Here is a 13,966-nt window from a genome sequence, read left to right as displayed (position 1 = left end):
TAAATATATATATATATATATATATATATATATATATATATATATATATATATATATATATATATATATATAGACACACACGCATAAGAGTTCCTGTCTTAAATGTTTTGGTTAGTCTCCAAGCCTGGGTGGCACAGAAATCAAATTAAATTATAATGCAGACTTGTGGCAAGAAAAATTGAATTAATGAAAACTACTTATGAAGGTTCTATACAATGACCTGTTCATCTAACTTTTAGAGGTGGTGAGATTGCTCCCAAAACATGCCAGCTTTTGATTGCTGCTCCTCAGAACTTTGCATTGGTTTCCTGGGGTTGCTCCTTTCTTACTATTTGACTTACTATTTGACTCTGCTGTTTTGGGAGATCTCCAGTGGCATTTTCAGAATCTCCCATGAAAGTGCTTTATTCCAGTGCAAGATTGACAAATGGGTTGGCTGGTTTGCTCAGCCAGCTCATCTTTCCTTGTGCTATTTTTTAACCATTGCCATTGTTCGGCTTCACTTGCACAGAAAAGCTAGTGGCCTGCAGCCTGTTCTTGAGATAGGATCGTTGTGACTAATAGGGTCCTGTAAAATACCTTTGCTAATCTGCAGCTTCTGAAGTTGATCAAGTGATCTACAGCTACCTATTTCAGAGATGGGAATGTTCTCCTTGAGTTCTTGTAGGACAAGAATTCTGCATGACATTTCAATCCTAACAGTACTTGAAAATTGGTAGCTTTACATTGTCTCCACCTTTTACCTTCTGGCTGTGAAACCTCAGTTGGAGGAAGCTCAATTGTTTTAATTGCATTTCATTCATATGTCTTGGGGGTTAAGGGGATTGTCCCCTTTGGTCTTTTCACTACACTCCAGCATGGGCTATAAGCCTGTCTGTAGATAATATTCTACTATCTCCTTTGTGTTATAGTGACTACTCCCAAATCTTCAGATTACTGTAGTTGCCAGTAGCCTTGACAGTAAAATTTTGTCAGTCCCCTTGTGCTATAAACACCTGTGCTATAAGACTCTCTGAAGGTGGAGCTCTGTAGTGGGGAGCCAGAGGCATTGGGGTGGGGGGCTAATTTGCATTTTGCAACATAGGACAGATTATCCGAAAACAAATCACTCTGCTTTGTCTACTTGCTTGCTTCAGAAAGAAGATCAAATTCTGCTAAGAAAGGAAATGTCCATGTTTTTCCTCATAATTGGTAATATGGACTTCTTTGAACAACTCTCATAATTTAATGTAGCCAGGCTCATCATTAATGATGCCACTTGGTACTGTTTTAAATTTCAAACTTTGACAAATCATTTCGAGTCTGTAGAAGGAGTCTGTTGAAAGATCATCTGGAAGTGAAAACAAAATCATCAGTTTTCCTTCTAGGAATTGATTTCTTTTGAATTCCTGTCAAATCTACATGTGGAATGGTTCTCTTTTGAATCTTGCTTTTAACTTCCTTATCTGATGCCTAGATCAAGGTTTCATTCTTTCCCGTCTTCTCTGTACTGAAAGGAAATGGGCTTATCGTAACTATACTATATAATGGCTGTGTTCATGAAAATTTCTTTTCCGTCACAAAATAGTAACCAGGTCCTCCTATATGTCATCACATAGCAAGCTGCAGGTATGACTATTGAAGGGGAGAATGGTTGGGGTGGATTTGAGCTTGTGAAGCCAGGTGAACAGGGAGGATTTGTTCTTCTGTATACTCATCAAACTTGCTACAATTTGAGCTTCTGTGTTGAATGCAAATAGAGCATTTCATGCACACCAGAGTGCTTTCTTCCTTTGACTATCCTCCTAGTGTTAGAACTATAAGCAGGCCCAGAGTATCTCCCTGCTGTTAAGAAGCGAAAGAGGATGGTTGTACTCCTTGGGACTATTTAGGAAAGTTCAACTTCTGCTTCAAACAAGTAGTTGCAGTTGCAGTACTACCTCCCCCTTCTCTTTTTGTCTGAAGGAGGAAATTCTGTGCTGGGGGAGGTCACACCCAAGTTGTAAGCTGAAGCTTTGTCTTCTTTGCAGGTGAGAGGTGCAGCTTGCAGCCTCCTGTCCAGGCTTGTCATTGAACTTTTATCCTATTCAAATGAAGACTAGAGGGGAAGGGAGGGGAAAGACCTGCTCCTTTGTGGGGCCCACAAGAACTGACCCAGCTCCAAGCAGTCTCATTGATCTGCTTCTGCGGCATTAGAACAAGAACAGACAAATCAATGCGTGGCTGGCTACCTATTGCTTCTTCCAAGGTATGAGAATGGAAGTACAAGCTGTTGTCTCCTCCACAAAGAGGATGCTGAAGTATGATCCCATGCACACCCCAGCACATGTTCAGTTGCTCACCTATGCTGTAAAAGAATAATGAAATTTAACAGAAATAATATATGGCATGGGGGAGGTAGATTATTACAAGAGCTGCATTGCTGTGATGCCTGTATAGATTTTCCAGGAAAGTTTTGGGCTTAATAAAACTCTGGACAGTGGGCATTATTAAGGCATAGGAAATCTTTCAGACTGGCAAATAGAATGTGTCCAAGGTTTGGTTTGCTGGTCTTCCTATGGCAAGCAGGTTGTAGAAAGAGTTACTTGCAAGCCAAGCTACTCACCTATCAGAGGACATATGACCTTAATTTGTCCTGCAATTTTGAACCAAGTAACAGTGTTCAAAAATGAATAAGTTCATGTTATGGTTATTTTAAAAATGCTGAGTTGAATGCTATCAAGATAGCATAGAAAGCATAAAAGTACTGTTTTGAAAAACAAAGTAAATATTAATTTATATCTTTCAGTAGTTGGTTTCCCTTATGAAAACTGATGGGGGGGTCATGACCTGTGGAACTAGAGGCAGGGGTAATCAAACTGCAGCCCTCCAGATGTCCATGAGCCCCTGCCAGCAACCGCTGAGATCCTAATTTTGCCTCATATATTAAGGAGTGGGAGAATCTTGCTGTATATTGTCCTTTTTATTGGACAATATAGTCCTTGGAAAGAAAAAACAAAGGCATTGAAAAGTGTGGACACACTAATATTTAGCCCAAAGAATTGTGCATGAAATGAATTTCAACGCGATTTGAATGTATTCTACAGGGACAACTCAGTTTCATTGACCTGGATTGAATCACATTAAGAAAACCTAAGTGCCCTTATGGCAGGGGTAGTCAAACTGCGGCCTTCCAGATGCCCGTGGACTACAATTTGCTGGCAGCGGCTCATGGGAATTGTAGTCCATGGGCATCTGGAAGGCCGCAGTTTGACTACCCCTGACAAGGTTTTGGGTTTTTTAAAGAAAAATTGGCAATTGTTTTTACCTTTTCGAATTTTACACTCTCATTGCAGATCCTTGCTGTGTTGGTCTTGAAGGTCTGCTTAGCCTCCCAGAATAAAATTTCAGGGGGCTAAAATTGCTACATGGGAGAGAAGAATCAACAAAATTTGCCACCTTCCCTTAAGGACACATTTTCTTGAAACCCAGACCATTGTAAATCTCAGCAGCATCACTTGAATTACTTGTTAGGTCATATTTAGATTTATGATTACAACCTCTTTGATTTTTAAAAGATGTGCATCATTACATGTATTTGTAGTTTCCCCATTTATAAACACCCAGCAACAATTTCATTCAGTTCCTAGGGATAATCACTTGAAAAACATTTATTATACCCTTGAATCTACCAAACGAAACAAATATTGCATTAACAATGTCATCCATTCAGTGTTCATGTTATTAAACAATCTTTACAAATTGTTTTTGGTTTTTTTTGCAGAAAATAAAGGACCAAAAAATGTTGTACCTCCATCTCTGGCTGCTTCCCTTTATAGCTGAATGTAACAAATGAAAAAACTTTCTGCCGTTTCTTTATTACTTAAGCTTCTGGTATTTGCTGTTTGATTTAAGAAGGGACTGGAAATTAAACATGTACTTAAACTGTAGTTTATGTGCAAAGCTTGGATTAAAAGTCAATGCTACCTTGAAATATATGTGAAATAATCACAGACAAGATAGTGCCTCTGAACAGATACTGGTCTCCTGTCTCTCATTACTGAGCTAGCATTGCTGAATATAAAATTAACAGAAAGGTTTTCAAGTCAGGTAGTTTATCTCATCACCACTAATTAATACAACATGCAAGCAGAAGAAGAGCCTTGCTGATTCAGACCAAAGATTTTCTAGTCCAGCATCCTGTTTCCCATTGTGGTCAGAGAAATGCTTCTGAGAAGGCCAGAATCTGGGCATGAAGGCAGTAGGCTTCCCGTGCTGTTTTTCTGCAGCAGCTAGTAGTCAATAGCATTTTGCATCTAACACTGTTGCATACATTTTGCTGCCACGCCTAATAGCAGTTTGTAGATCCAGCCATAACTTTTTGTCTTTTTAGCTGTTTCCCAACCAAACAAAATAAATTAAGTAAGTCATAGAAATAAAAATGTTGATGGTTTTGTTGAATATGACCTTAGATGCCAAGAAAACAATTCCTGTTAATAGTGTTTCCCTTTTAGCACCAATAAAACAGCACTAGAAAGAGCCGCAATAAAACACAAGGAAATACAATTCTGTAAATTTCACCCAATAAGTGCATTTCACTTTCCCATTAAGTACAATTTTGGAAACAAGAGATAATATGCTAACGTGGGCATGCATGAAAAAACACCACTGAACAGTGCAGTGGCATTTCTTTCTCTTCCATCCAGGAAATCCTGGTCCTTGATAATTTTATTTACTTCCTTTATAGTCTGCCTTACCTCAAGAACCAGTAAATAAGACTGAAGGAAAATATCTCTTTCAAGCAGTCATCTTCAACCTTTTCAGAACTTTAATCCCCAGGCAGTCTTAGGCCCCTGAACTGCAAGCATGTCATGACACTGGCATTTTCCACAGGGGGCAGGCTTTTGTGTGGTTTCCCCATTGCTGCTGTGGCTGCTAATAAAGTGTAGCAGCCCCCGCCCCAGGGATTATGTAAATCAGGTTTCCCTCCATTTCCCCTGCAACAGTCACGTGGCAGCAGCCATGTCTTTCTCCTGGGTCACTGTGGCTTTTTTCATTTTTAAAAATGGCACTAGAATATTATCCTATTGCCCTCAAAAGCTCATGCCTTGAATAAATCTTTGTTGTCTTAAAGGTGCTACTGGACTCTGATTTTGTTGTGCTACTTCAGACCAACATGGCTACCCACTTGAATCTATATTGGTAATCGGTTATAGGTATAAAAGGTTCTCTGCATTTAAAGCTTCCACCCAGATGGCAGGCATTCACGTTTTCCTTTGCTCCTTCCTAAACACTCTGTCGCAAGTTTGGGAAACATGGGGGAAATTTTGGCAAATCCAAGGGAGTTGCTATGGGGCAGCAGGAGGAAAAAACCTACTTCCCAACATTCTAGAATGCAGAGTAGATAACTCATGTGGAAATGGCCACACCTACATAACAAGAAGGGGGGTAGAGTTCAAGACTGTGAGGAGCAAACAAAGAGATGGGGATAGGAAACACAAGCCAAATATCAGGAGATGTACTGTAGTGATGAATGACACCAGAATCCTCTGAACCACTTACATCATACAGTTGGAAGGGGCCGCCTGGGTAATCTAGTCCAACCCCCTGTGCAGGACACAACCCTATCACACATCCACTGTAACCTGCCACCCCTTCACAGAATCAGCCTCTCCATCAGATGGCTATCCCGCCTCTGTTTAAACATTTCCAAATATGGAGAACCCATCACCTCCTGAGGAAGCCTGTTCCACTGAGAAACTGCTGTCAGGAACTTCTTCTGGATGTTTAGATGGAATTTCTTTTGAATTAATTTCATCCCATTCGTTCTGGTCCGTCCCTCTGGGGCAAGAGAGAACAACCCTGCTCCATCCTCTACATGGCAGCCTTTTAAATACTTGAAAATGGTTATCAGATCCCCTCTCAGTCGTCTCCTCTCCAGGCTAAACAGACCAAGCTCTCCCAATCTTTCTTCATATGTCTTGGTCTCCAAACCCCTCACCATCTTTGTTGCCCTCCTCTGGACATGCTCCAGTTTGTCTACATCCCTTTTCAAATGGGGTGCCCCAAACTGAACACAGTACTCCAAGTGAGGCTGAACTAAAGCAGAGTAAAGACACACCTGGAGACACACCTGATTTTTTTTTCAGCCTTCAAGACATACCAGAAGTGCTGCCAGCTGGCCTCCCTTCCTTTCCACTCCATCTGGAAGTGACATCACCTTAGCAAGTTGTTGTTGTTATTATATTTATTTCCTTTTAGGCTCGAGGCGGGTCACAATAGGCTCAATCCCATTAAAATCCCCATTTTCTGCCACAAATGAGGTACAATGAAATAGGAAACCTGGTAACCCCAGTCGATGTGAAACCCATTGATAAGTAACTTTCACTGTAAAGTCAGACTTTTGGGGAGTTGCAGAACACCCCTCCTCACCATCTAAGGCCCAGAGCATGCAGAAGGCCCTTCTGCCACTTCCAGGGTTAAAACAAAAAATCCAAAAGATACCCCCAATCTATCCACCCTCTTCCCTCAAGGAAGGACTCACCTTGCTTGACTCCAGCTGCCATCAGTAACACAGATCAATAAGGTTATGGGAGCCTCAGCCAGCAGAGATTTGAATGGCCAGGGGCCCTCCCCATCCCCTCCAGTCCCATTTTTGGCCAATTTGGGAAGGGGTAGCCTGACTTTGTCTATATAAGGGAAATTTTTTTTAAGTAATTTTTTTTTAATCCCAACACGCTGCAGCACACCTTGAGTGTACCAATGGCGCAGAATCCGCGGGTTAAACGTTCAAGATGTCTTAAGTAATAGGACTTCACTGGTCTGGAAGGAATTATCTTTTAACTTTATATTTTGGATACCTTATGCAAGTACTGGGGACAGCATTCACCTATTGTGTTTTCCCTGCATGGAAGCTTGAAATGAAAGTGGCAGTATGAAAAATCTATAACCATTGGAAGGCAAGCTACTCTGATGGTCAGAAAACAGAACCTGCAGATGTAATTATGAGCTGCTGGAAAGCTCAGGGAATAGTGATTATGGGATTTTGAATGGAAACAAGAATGGAAACAAGTGCTTTCTAAGGATGGATCCAGACTATTCTTAGTACAATTGGCTACCAAAGTTCACGTGAGAAGGTGAGCAAAGTCCTCATCTCCAGCCATGCTTGCCAAGCGTTCTGTTTCTGGCACTTATCTGAGAATGCAAACCTTTCTGTGACTTATTCTGGATGAAAGTCTTGCACTTTCCCAATTCCTACCATTGTCATATCCTCTTATCAAACTAATTATGAAGAGGTGTGTGATTGTATCATTTCCCCTAGACACCTTATTAATTTTATCTGCTGATTTCTTTCAACAGAAATGAAACCTGGTTTTACACAGTTCTATCTCAAGGCCATCCCAGTTGGGGAAAAGTGGGCCATAATTATCAGGCTATGTCTAGGGCATGGGTGCAGTTGTTCAAATTAAGTGTTTATTAAGTAGAAGAAGAGCCACGTATGCTACTCTGTTGTCTTTGGAGGAAGGGTGGTATAAAATTCTAATGAGAAGCAGGAAAGAAAAGGGAAACCTCATAAGTGTGCCCTTCCAGGAGAAGGAAGTTCAAAAATATTACCTAGGGAGTGAGGACTGACATGAGAGAAAATGCTTGCAAGAGCATCTGTCTAAACAGCCACACACAGAGGTAGGCTGTGGCCTTTGCACTGTGCATGGATCAAAACAGGTAGTAAGATAACATTTGGAAAGAACTTGCCTAGTACAATTAGCTTGGTTATTGTTTTTGTTGTTTTGCGAGCTTGGGTGGTGCTTTGGATTAATCTCTAGTAGTTGTATATCGAATTCTTGATTTGCCTTTTACTAGCACCTTCCCTCCAGAAAACGAAACAAGGTCCTTAATAGCTGCATTTTACAGTCTTCCTGTGTTATATCTTAAGACGCTGTGAGCACATAACCCAGACTATTTCCCCTCAGTCACAAACACTTGCTACTTAAATTGTGGGCAGGGAGGATCGGAGCTCAATGTTTTACATGCAGAAAGGTGCCATGTTCAGTCCCTGGAATCTCTAATGACCCCTGGTAGGAGAACCTCTGTCTGATGCCTTGGAGAGAACAGAAGCAGTATTGGAGAACACAAAAACAATATAGCAAAGCAAAAGAAACAACTAATCATGTGGCTGAATCTATGTCTTAGGAATGCAATGAAGAAAAGGTAAACAAAAAACATATTTATTGTGTTTCCTTTAAATAATAATGAAAATTGATGCTGAAAGCTAAGCAAGGTTCCAGTATATCCTTGTTTCAAAGATATTTCTAAGAAGGGATCAAACTCAAAGTGGCTTTTTAGGGATTGATCAAGAGGACAGATGCACCATCAGACTGCAGTACCTCAAACTGATCACTCAAACACGAAAAGTTAAAACAGCCATGTCTTAGAGTTGTTTTCTAAGCTTCATAAACTTTGCTACTGAGGAGATATCTTTGAAACAAGGATATATCGGAACCTTGCTCAGCTTTCAGCATCAATTTTCATCACTGTTTAATGGAAACACAATAAAGAGACTTTTTATTTACCTTTTCTTTATTGCGTTCTTAGGACATAGATTCAGCCACACGATTCCTTGTTTCTTTTGATGCCTTGGAGAGTCATCATCAGTCACTGTAGACTTCATTTGTAGTTGTGGTTGATTCTTGAATCCCTTCTTCCTTTCTTGGAGTTTGGGTGTGTGTATTTGGCATGGAGAAGGTAGATCATTGATGTCTATTGTGAATTAACAATAATGGGATTAGCCTGTAATCTTCTGAGTTTACTTTCCAAAGCTCCCGAAAATTAGAATTGCTTTTAGAATGGGTAATCAGGTTCTCCAAAATGCCTGTTTCTGTGGACAGAGTTTTTGATATCATAAAATTCTTTCCTGGCAGTGTCCTTTAATAACTGCGATTACATATGAGTAGGTTGAAGAATTCAGGTGGAAAGAGATGGCTTGACATCATAGCAATTTAGAAAGGTTTCCATAAAACCACTGCTGTTGCCGCTTCTCTAACTCTCAATCAACCTCAGTAACCATCTCTGTCGGCTACCTGCCTGCAGACTTTGTGGTAGGCTTGAATGTTCAGATTTTCTCAGCCAGGGCAAAGCTGCTAAGAGCCCTTCTCCAACTTGCGTCCTAAGATTAGCTCTCCAGTGTCCTGCTGTTGTTTAGCCCCCACTCTAAAAGCTAGCAATATGAGTTCCATCTTCATAATGCATTCGTTTGACCAAGAAATGGAATTGTGAGACCGTGTATAAACACTTGCATTGGCAATAGAAGAGAAGGGGTCTCATTTTGAAAAAAAAGGTGAGCTAGGATAATGCCTGTCGGAATCGGCTAGAGTTAAAATACTTCCAAATTAAGGAAACAAACCATGAGGTAGTAATCAGCAAGATTGGGGAGAGGGGCAACACCTTCCCCCCTTCCCAAACCAGGAATTGCCAGGGCAGAAGGCCAGTTCAGTTCTCACCCAGCGCCCCTTTTAAGTATTACTAGTAGGACTAGCAAGAAATCTCATGGGTTAAATGAAATTGAGCTTGGAGGAAGTGTAAATTTGAGACCAGTTCCTGCACACAGTCTTTTTAGAGAGCTGAGTTGATTTGGGATGGATAACAAGGTGCTTGTGGAAGTGAAAGGCAGTTGTAGCACCATTGCAAGTATAAATCTTTCTACTCCTGTGTACATGCTTACTTCCCTAAGTATCACTGGTTCTTGGCTAGCACAGGAGAAATTTCTAAAACTCTCGAGCATTTGGTTGACAGCCATTTCATGTTACTTTTACTCACCACAGAATGCATTCTCTCGTACAGGGGTACAGTTGTCTGCTTTTGATACAGGTGTTTAAATCATTCAAATAATACTTAGGGTACATTTTCCAAAGAGAATGGTCAGCAGTGGAAAAATGTGTGAGGTGGCCCTCAGATCTGGCTGCTTGAGGAAAACTGTCTGTTCAGCTGTTCATTTTGTATGAGTCTGAGGGGAATTTTGAGAAACTGCTGTCTCTTATGGATAGCAGTTGGATTTTGAGATTCAGTAACGGTACAGAGGAGTCTCTGTCTCTTTGGCTCATGTTCAGCAAAAAAAAAAAAAAAAGCCACCCACCACCACACTACCAAAATTTATATCACCAATTATGTAAATGACCCTCCATTCATATGTTCACAGCGTCTTCCATAGTAATCCACTGTACACATTTTTATATGTGTGTGGCTGCTTTTTGGCTTCCTGGTATATCCTGTGCATCCTGAATCTTCCCTTGCAGCGTAATCTTTGGGCACTTCTCACTCCCTCTGTCTGTGTTTGCGCGCCTGGTGGGGGAGACTATGAATAAGAGTGTGTTAGGAGCCATTTGCGGACAGCAGCCTCCCCCCCCCCTTTCCCCTTCATTTTGGCTAACAGCTCTTGTTCTGATCTCCTTATTTGGCTACACTGTTCCCAAAGAAGGGGTGGGGTAGGCGAAGGAGGGAGGGCAAGCCAGAGGGAGGCCGGATGACATCACAGAGCTCAGAGAGCAGCAGAAAAGTTAGTTGGGGGGGGGGGAGGATCGGGGAAACTCTTGAGCCAGCTCGTTAACAGCAGTTCCTTTAAAAGGAGATGTCTGAACTGGAGACTTTTGTTGTGCTGTGTCCAGGAAGCCTCTTGCTTGAAGGAGACACCACTAGTCTGTTCTCAGCTCCACACAAGCAGCGAGTGGAGTGCCGCTGCTGAGTATGTTTTTGCAGAACAAAGTTGGAGTCCAGTGGCACCTTTAAGACCAACAACATTTTATTCAGGGTAGAAGCTTTCGTTTGCAAGCACACTTCTTCAGACCCAGTGAAACAGCTTCCTCAACCGCTGGTGGAAAGGCACTCAGCCGCTCTGGGGGAGGGGAGGGAGGCAGAGTGGCAAGAATTATTTCAAGGCCCAGCGACAAAGTTTCATGGGGTTGAGAATCGATACTATTGAGGGATGTTTCTGAAAGATACTGTGGGCCAGTGGGAACACCTGTGAATAATTAGATGGAGTAGTGTGTGTTTCTTTTGCTCTCCTTTTGCAAGTCAGGCTCATTTTGTCAAAATGTGTTTCAGTTAGATTCTGTTAGAGCTTTAAATAAGTGGTCCCCAACTTTTTTATCACTGGGGACCGGTCAATGCTTGACAATTTTACTGAGGCCCAGGGAGGGGGTAGTCTTTTGCCGAGGGACACTGCCATCGCCTGAGCCCCTGCTCCACTTGCTTTCCCACTGGTGCCCCTGACTTCCCGCCACCCGCTGGGGGGCGCTGCCAGCAGCAGCTGCACAATGCCATGCCGAGGGGGAGCCCCAGCCATGGCAGCCACTGGAGAGCACCAAAGGTGAGATGGCGACAGAGTGGCAGGGCAGCCCCCGAGGCAGCAGCCGGAGAGGAGGACAAGGAGGAGCCGCAGCCTGGTACCGACTGATCCATGAACCAGTACCGGTCCCCAGACCCTATTAATCAAATGACCCTTGCTTTCAAGTAAGTACTGGCAGGGGCTCATGGTTATGGTAGTCTACAGACATGTGGAGAGCCACGGTTTGGCCACTCCAGTGTAGGTCTTGATCCTCAACCTTTTTGAACTTGTGGGCAACTTTGAATCCTGACAAGGGAGGTGGGGGGTAGACACAGCCACAAAATGACTGCCACAGCTTATCTTCAGACATCTGTACAGACACCTTGTACTGAGGTGGTAGCTGCTGCCAAAGCAACAGTTTAAAGAACATACATAGCCAATCAGAAGCCATGCTGGGGGAAAGCCCAATCTGGCCTCTCCTACTTTCTAAAAATGCTTAGTGGGTGGCTGAAAAGGTGTTAGCGAGCACCATGGCACTCAGGGGCGCCACGCTGAGGACCCCTGATCTAGAACTTACCAGAAAGAAGGGTTGGAAATATCAGAACCAAATTGTGTTTGCCTATATGGCAAACGGTAATGACTGGGGAAGGGAATGGCAAACCACCCCGTATTGAGTCTGCCAAGAAAACGCTAGAGGGCATCACCCCAAGGATCAGACATGACTCGGTGCTTGCACAGGGGATACCTTTACCTTTACCTTATATGGCAAATAAATATTTATGTTGTTTGGTTGTTAGAGTCATAAATAAGTACAGTTTGAAGAGCCAATTGTATTTGCAGAGCTCAAATTACTATCCTGCAGAAAAACAACTGTATGGACATCATGGATGAACCTTGTGAAGCACAAAATGGCATATTCTGAATTCTTGGTGCCTTTGAGAACTTGCCAGTCCCATGGAGTCCAGTAGGAAGCCAACAACAATATAAAAGACACTGTATCATCATTTCTAATATTTAACTGCCTGAACTGGGTAACCCCCATGTCTCTTTTTCTTTGTAGAAAAGCAAATCAGTTTTTGAGGAATGGTTATGACACATTTAAGAGATTAGAAATGCAGATGTTAACAATATGTTAACAATAAGATTTCATTTAAAAACTGGTCTTTTAAAAATAGATTCTGGTAGGAAGCAGTGTTGGTCTGAAGCGAGAGAGAACAGTTGATTTTGTTCAGGAAATCTTAAGAGATTCAAAATTTCTATACAACTGCAATTAAAAAAAGAATCTGTATTTTAATTAAAATATCTCTGCATAGTTTTCTCTCCAAGAGAATTCATTCTTGCCTTAAACAAATAGGATCCTAGTCATCCAAATTTTACTTACTACTCAAATGTCTTCTGCCATCTGTAAACTTTACAGCCTAGGTCTGCTGTCACAATCTTGGGAGTTTTGTGTCAGTCTTAAGTGGGCAATACTAATCAAGGAATTCCACTTCTATTTTGGGAGTGATACTTATTTTGATCAGTATCACAGCCTAGCTCTTTCTGAGATACAGGAGAGCACACTGCATCATAATCTATGTCCGTTCTTAAATTGCATCAGAAAGTGGCCCCAAACATTCACATGTGCATGTATTAAAAAAACAACGCTGGACCTGCAGAACCCTGCCAGATACCACCCAGTATCGCATCTGGTGTTCCTGGGTAAGGTGGTGGAAAGAGCTGCGGCAGACCAGCTCCTGGCATTCTTGGAAGAAGCTTCGGCACTCAATCCATATCAGTCTGGCTTCTGTCCTGGCCACGGGGTAGAGACAATGCTGGTCGCCCTGCTGGATGACCTCCGTCGCCAGCTGGATAAAGGTGGATCAGCCGTGTTGGTCCTTTTAGACCTGATGGCGGCCTTTTACATCTTGGACCATGAACTATTGGTCCACTGGCTCGCTGGCACGGGGATACGGGGCACAGCCTTGCGCTGAATATGCTCCTTCCTCCAGAACCAGACCCAGAGGGTTGAGGTGGGGGATGAGTTCTCATACCCCTACAAGACTCCCTTGTGGGGTCCCTCAGGGTGCAGTTCTCTCCCCCACATTGTTCAACATCTTTATGCGCCCTCTGGTACGGCTGGCATGGAGTTTTGGGCTGGGATGCCATCAGTACGCTGATGACACCCAGCTCTATCTCCTTATGGACTGCCACCCAGACACTCCCCCGGAACCATTTGCCAGATGGTTGGAAGCAGTGACTGAATGGTTTGAGCAGAGTCGCCTGAAACTCAACCCCTCCAAGACGGAGGTCCTATGGCTGGGAGGTAGGGGACAGGATCAGGAAGAGTGCTTACCCACCCTGGAGGGGCGCAACTTACCATCGCATTTCAGGCTAGGAATTTGGGTGTGACCATTGACGCCTCCCTGACTAGGGAGGCGCAGGTCAAGAAAGTAGCAGGCCAGGCTTTTTTCCATCTTTGCCGGGCTCGGCTACTAGTGCCCTACCTGTCCCCCAATCACTTGGCCACAGTGATCCATGCGACAGTCACCTCCAGAATAGATTTCTAGTAACTCGCTCTACACGGGCCTTCCCTTGTCCCTGGTCCGGAAACTTCAGCTAGTGCAAACTGCAGCTGCTGGGTCCTCACTGGCACACCTTGGAGGGCCCATATCCAGCCTGTGCTGATGCAGCTGCATTGGTTGCCAATTT

At 42.9% G+C, this 13,966-nt stretch overlaps 1 protein-coding gene across 6 annotated transcripts in view; it reads left to right on the top strand.

Annotated features, from left to right (window-relative positions):
* Positions 1-13,966, top strand: part of TEAD3 (TEA domain transcription factor 3) — a 95,270-nt gene that overhangs the window by 33,569 nt on the left and 47,735 nt on the right. The window lies entirely within an intron of this gene.

This window comes from Paroedura picta, chromosome 4 (genome assembly GCF_049243985.1).
Source record: "Paroedura picta isolate Pp20150507F chromosome 4, Ppicta_v3.0, whole genome shotgun sequence".
NCBI classification, from domain to species: Eukaryota; Metazoa; Chordata; class Lepidosauria; order Squamata; family Gekkonidae; genus Paroedura; species Paroedura picta.
The sequence above is the reverse complement of the archived record's forward strand: the minus strand, read 5'-3'. Positions and strand labels throughout refer to the sequence as shown.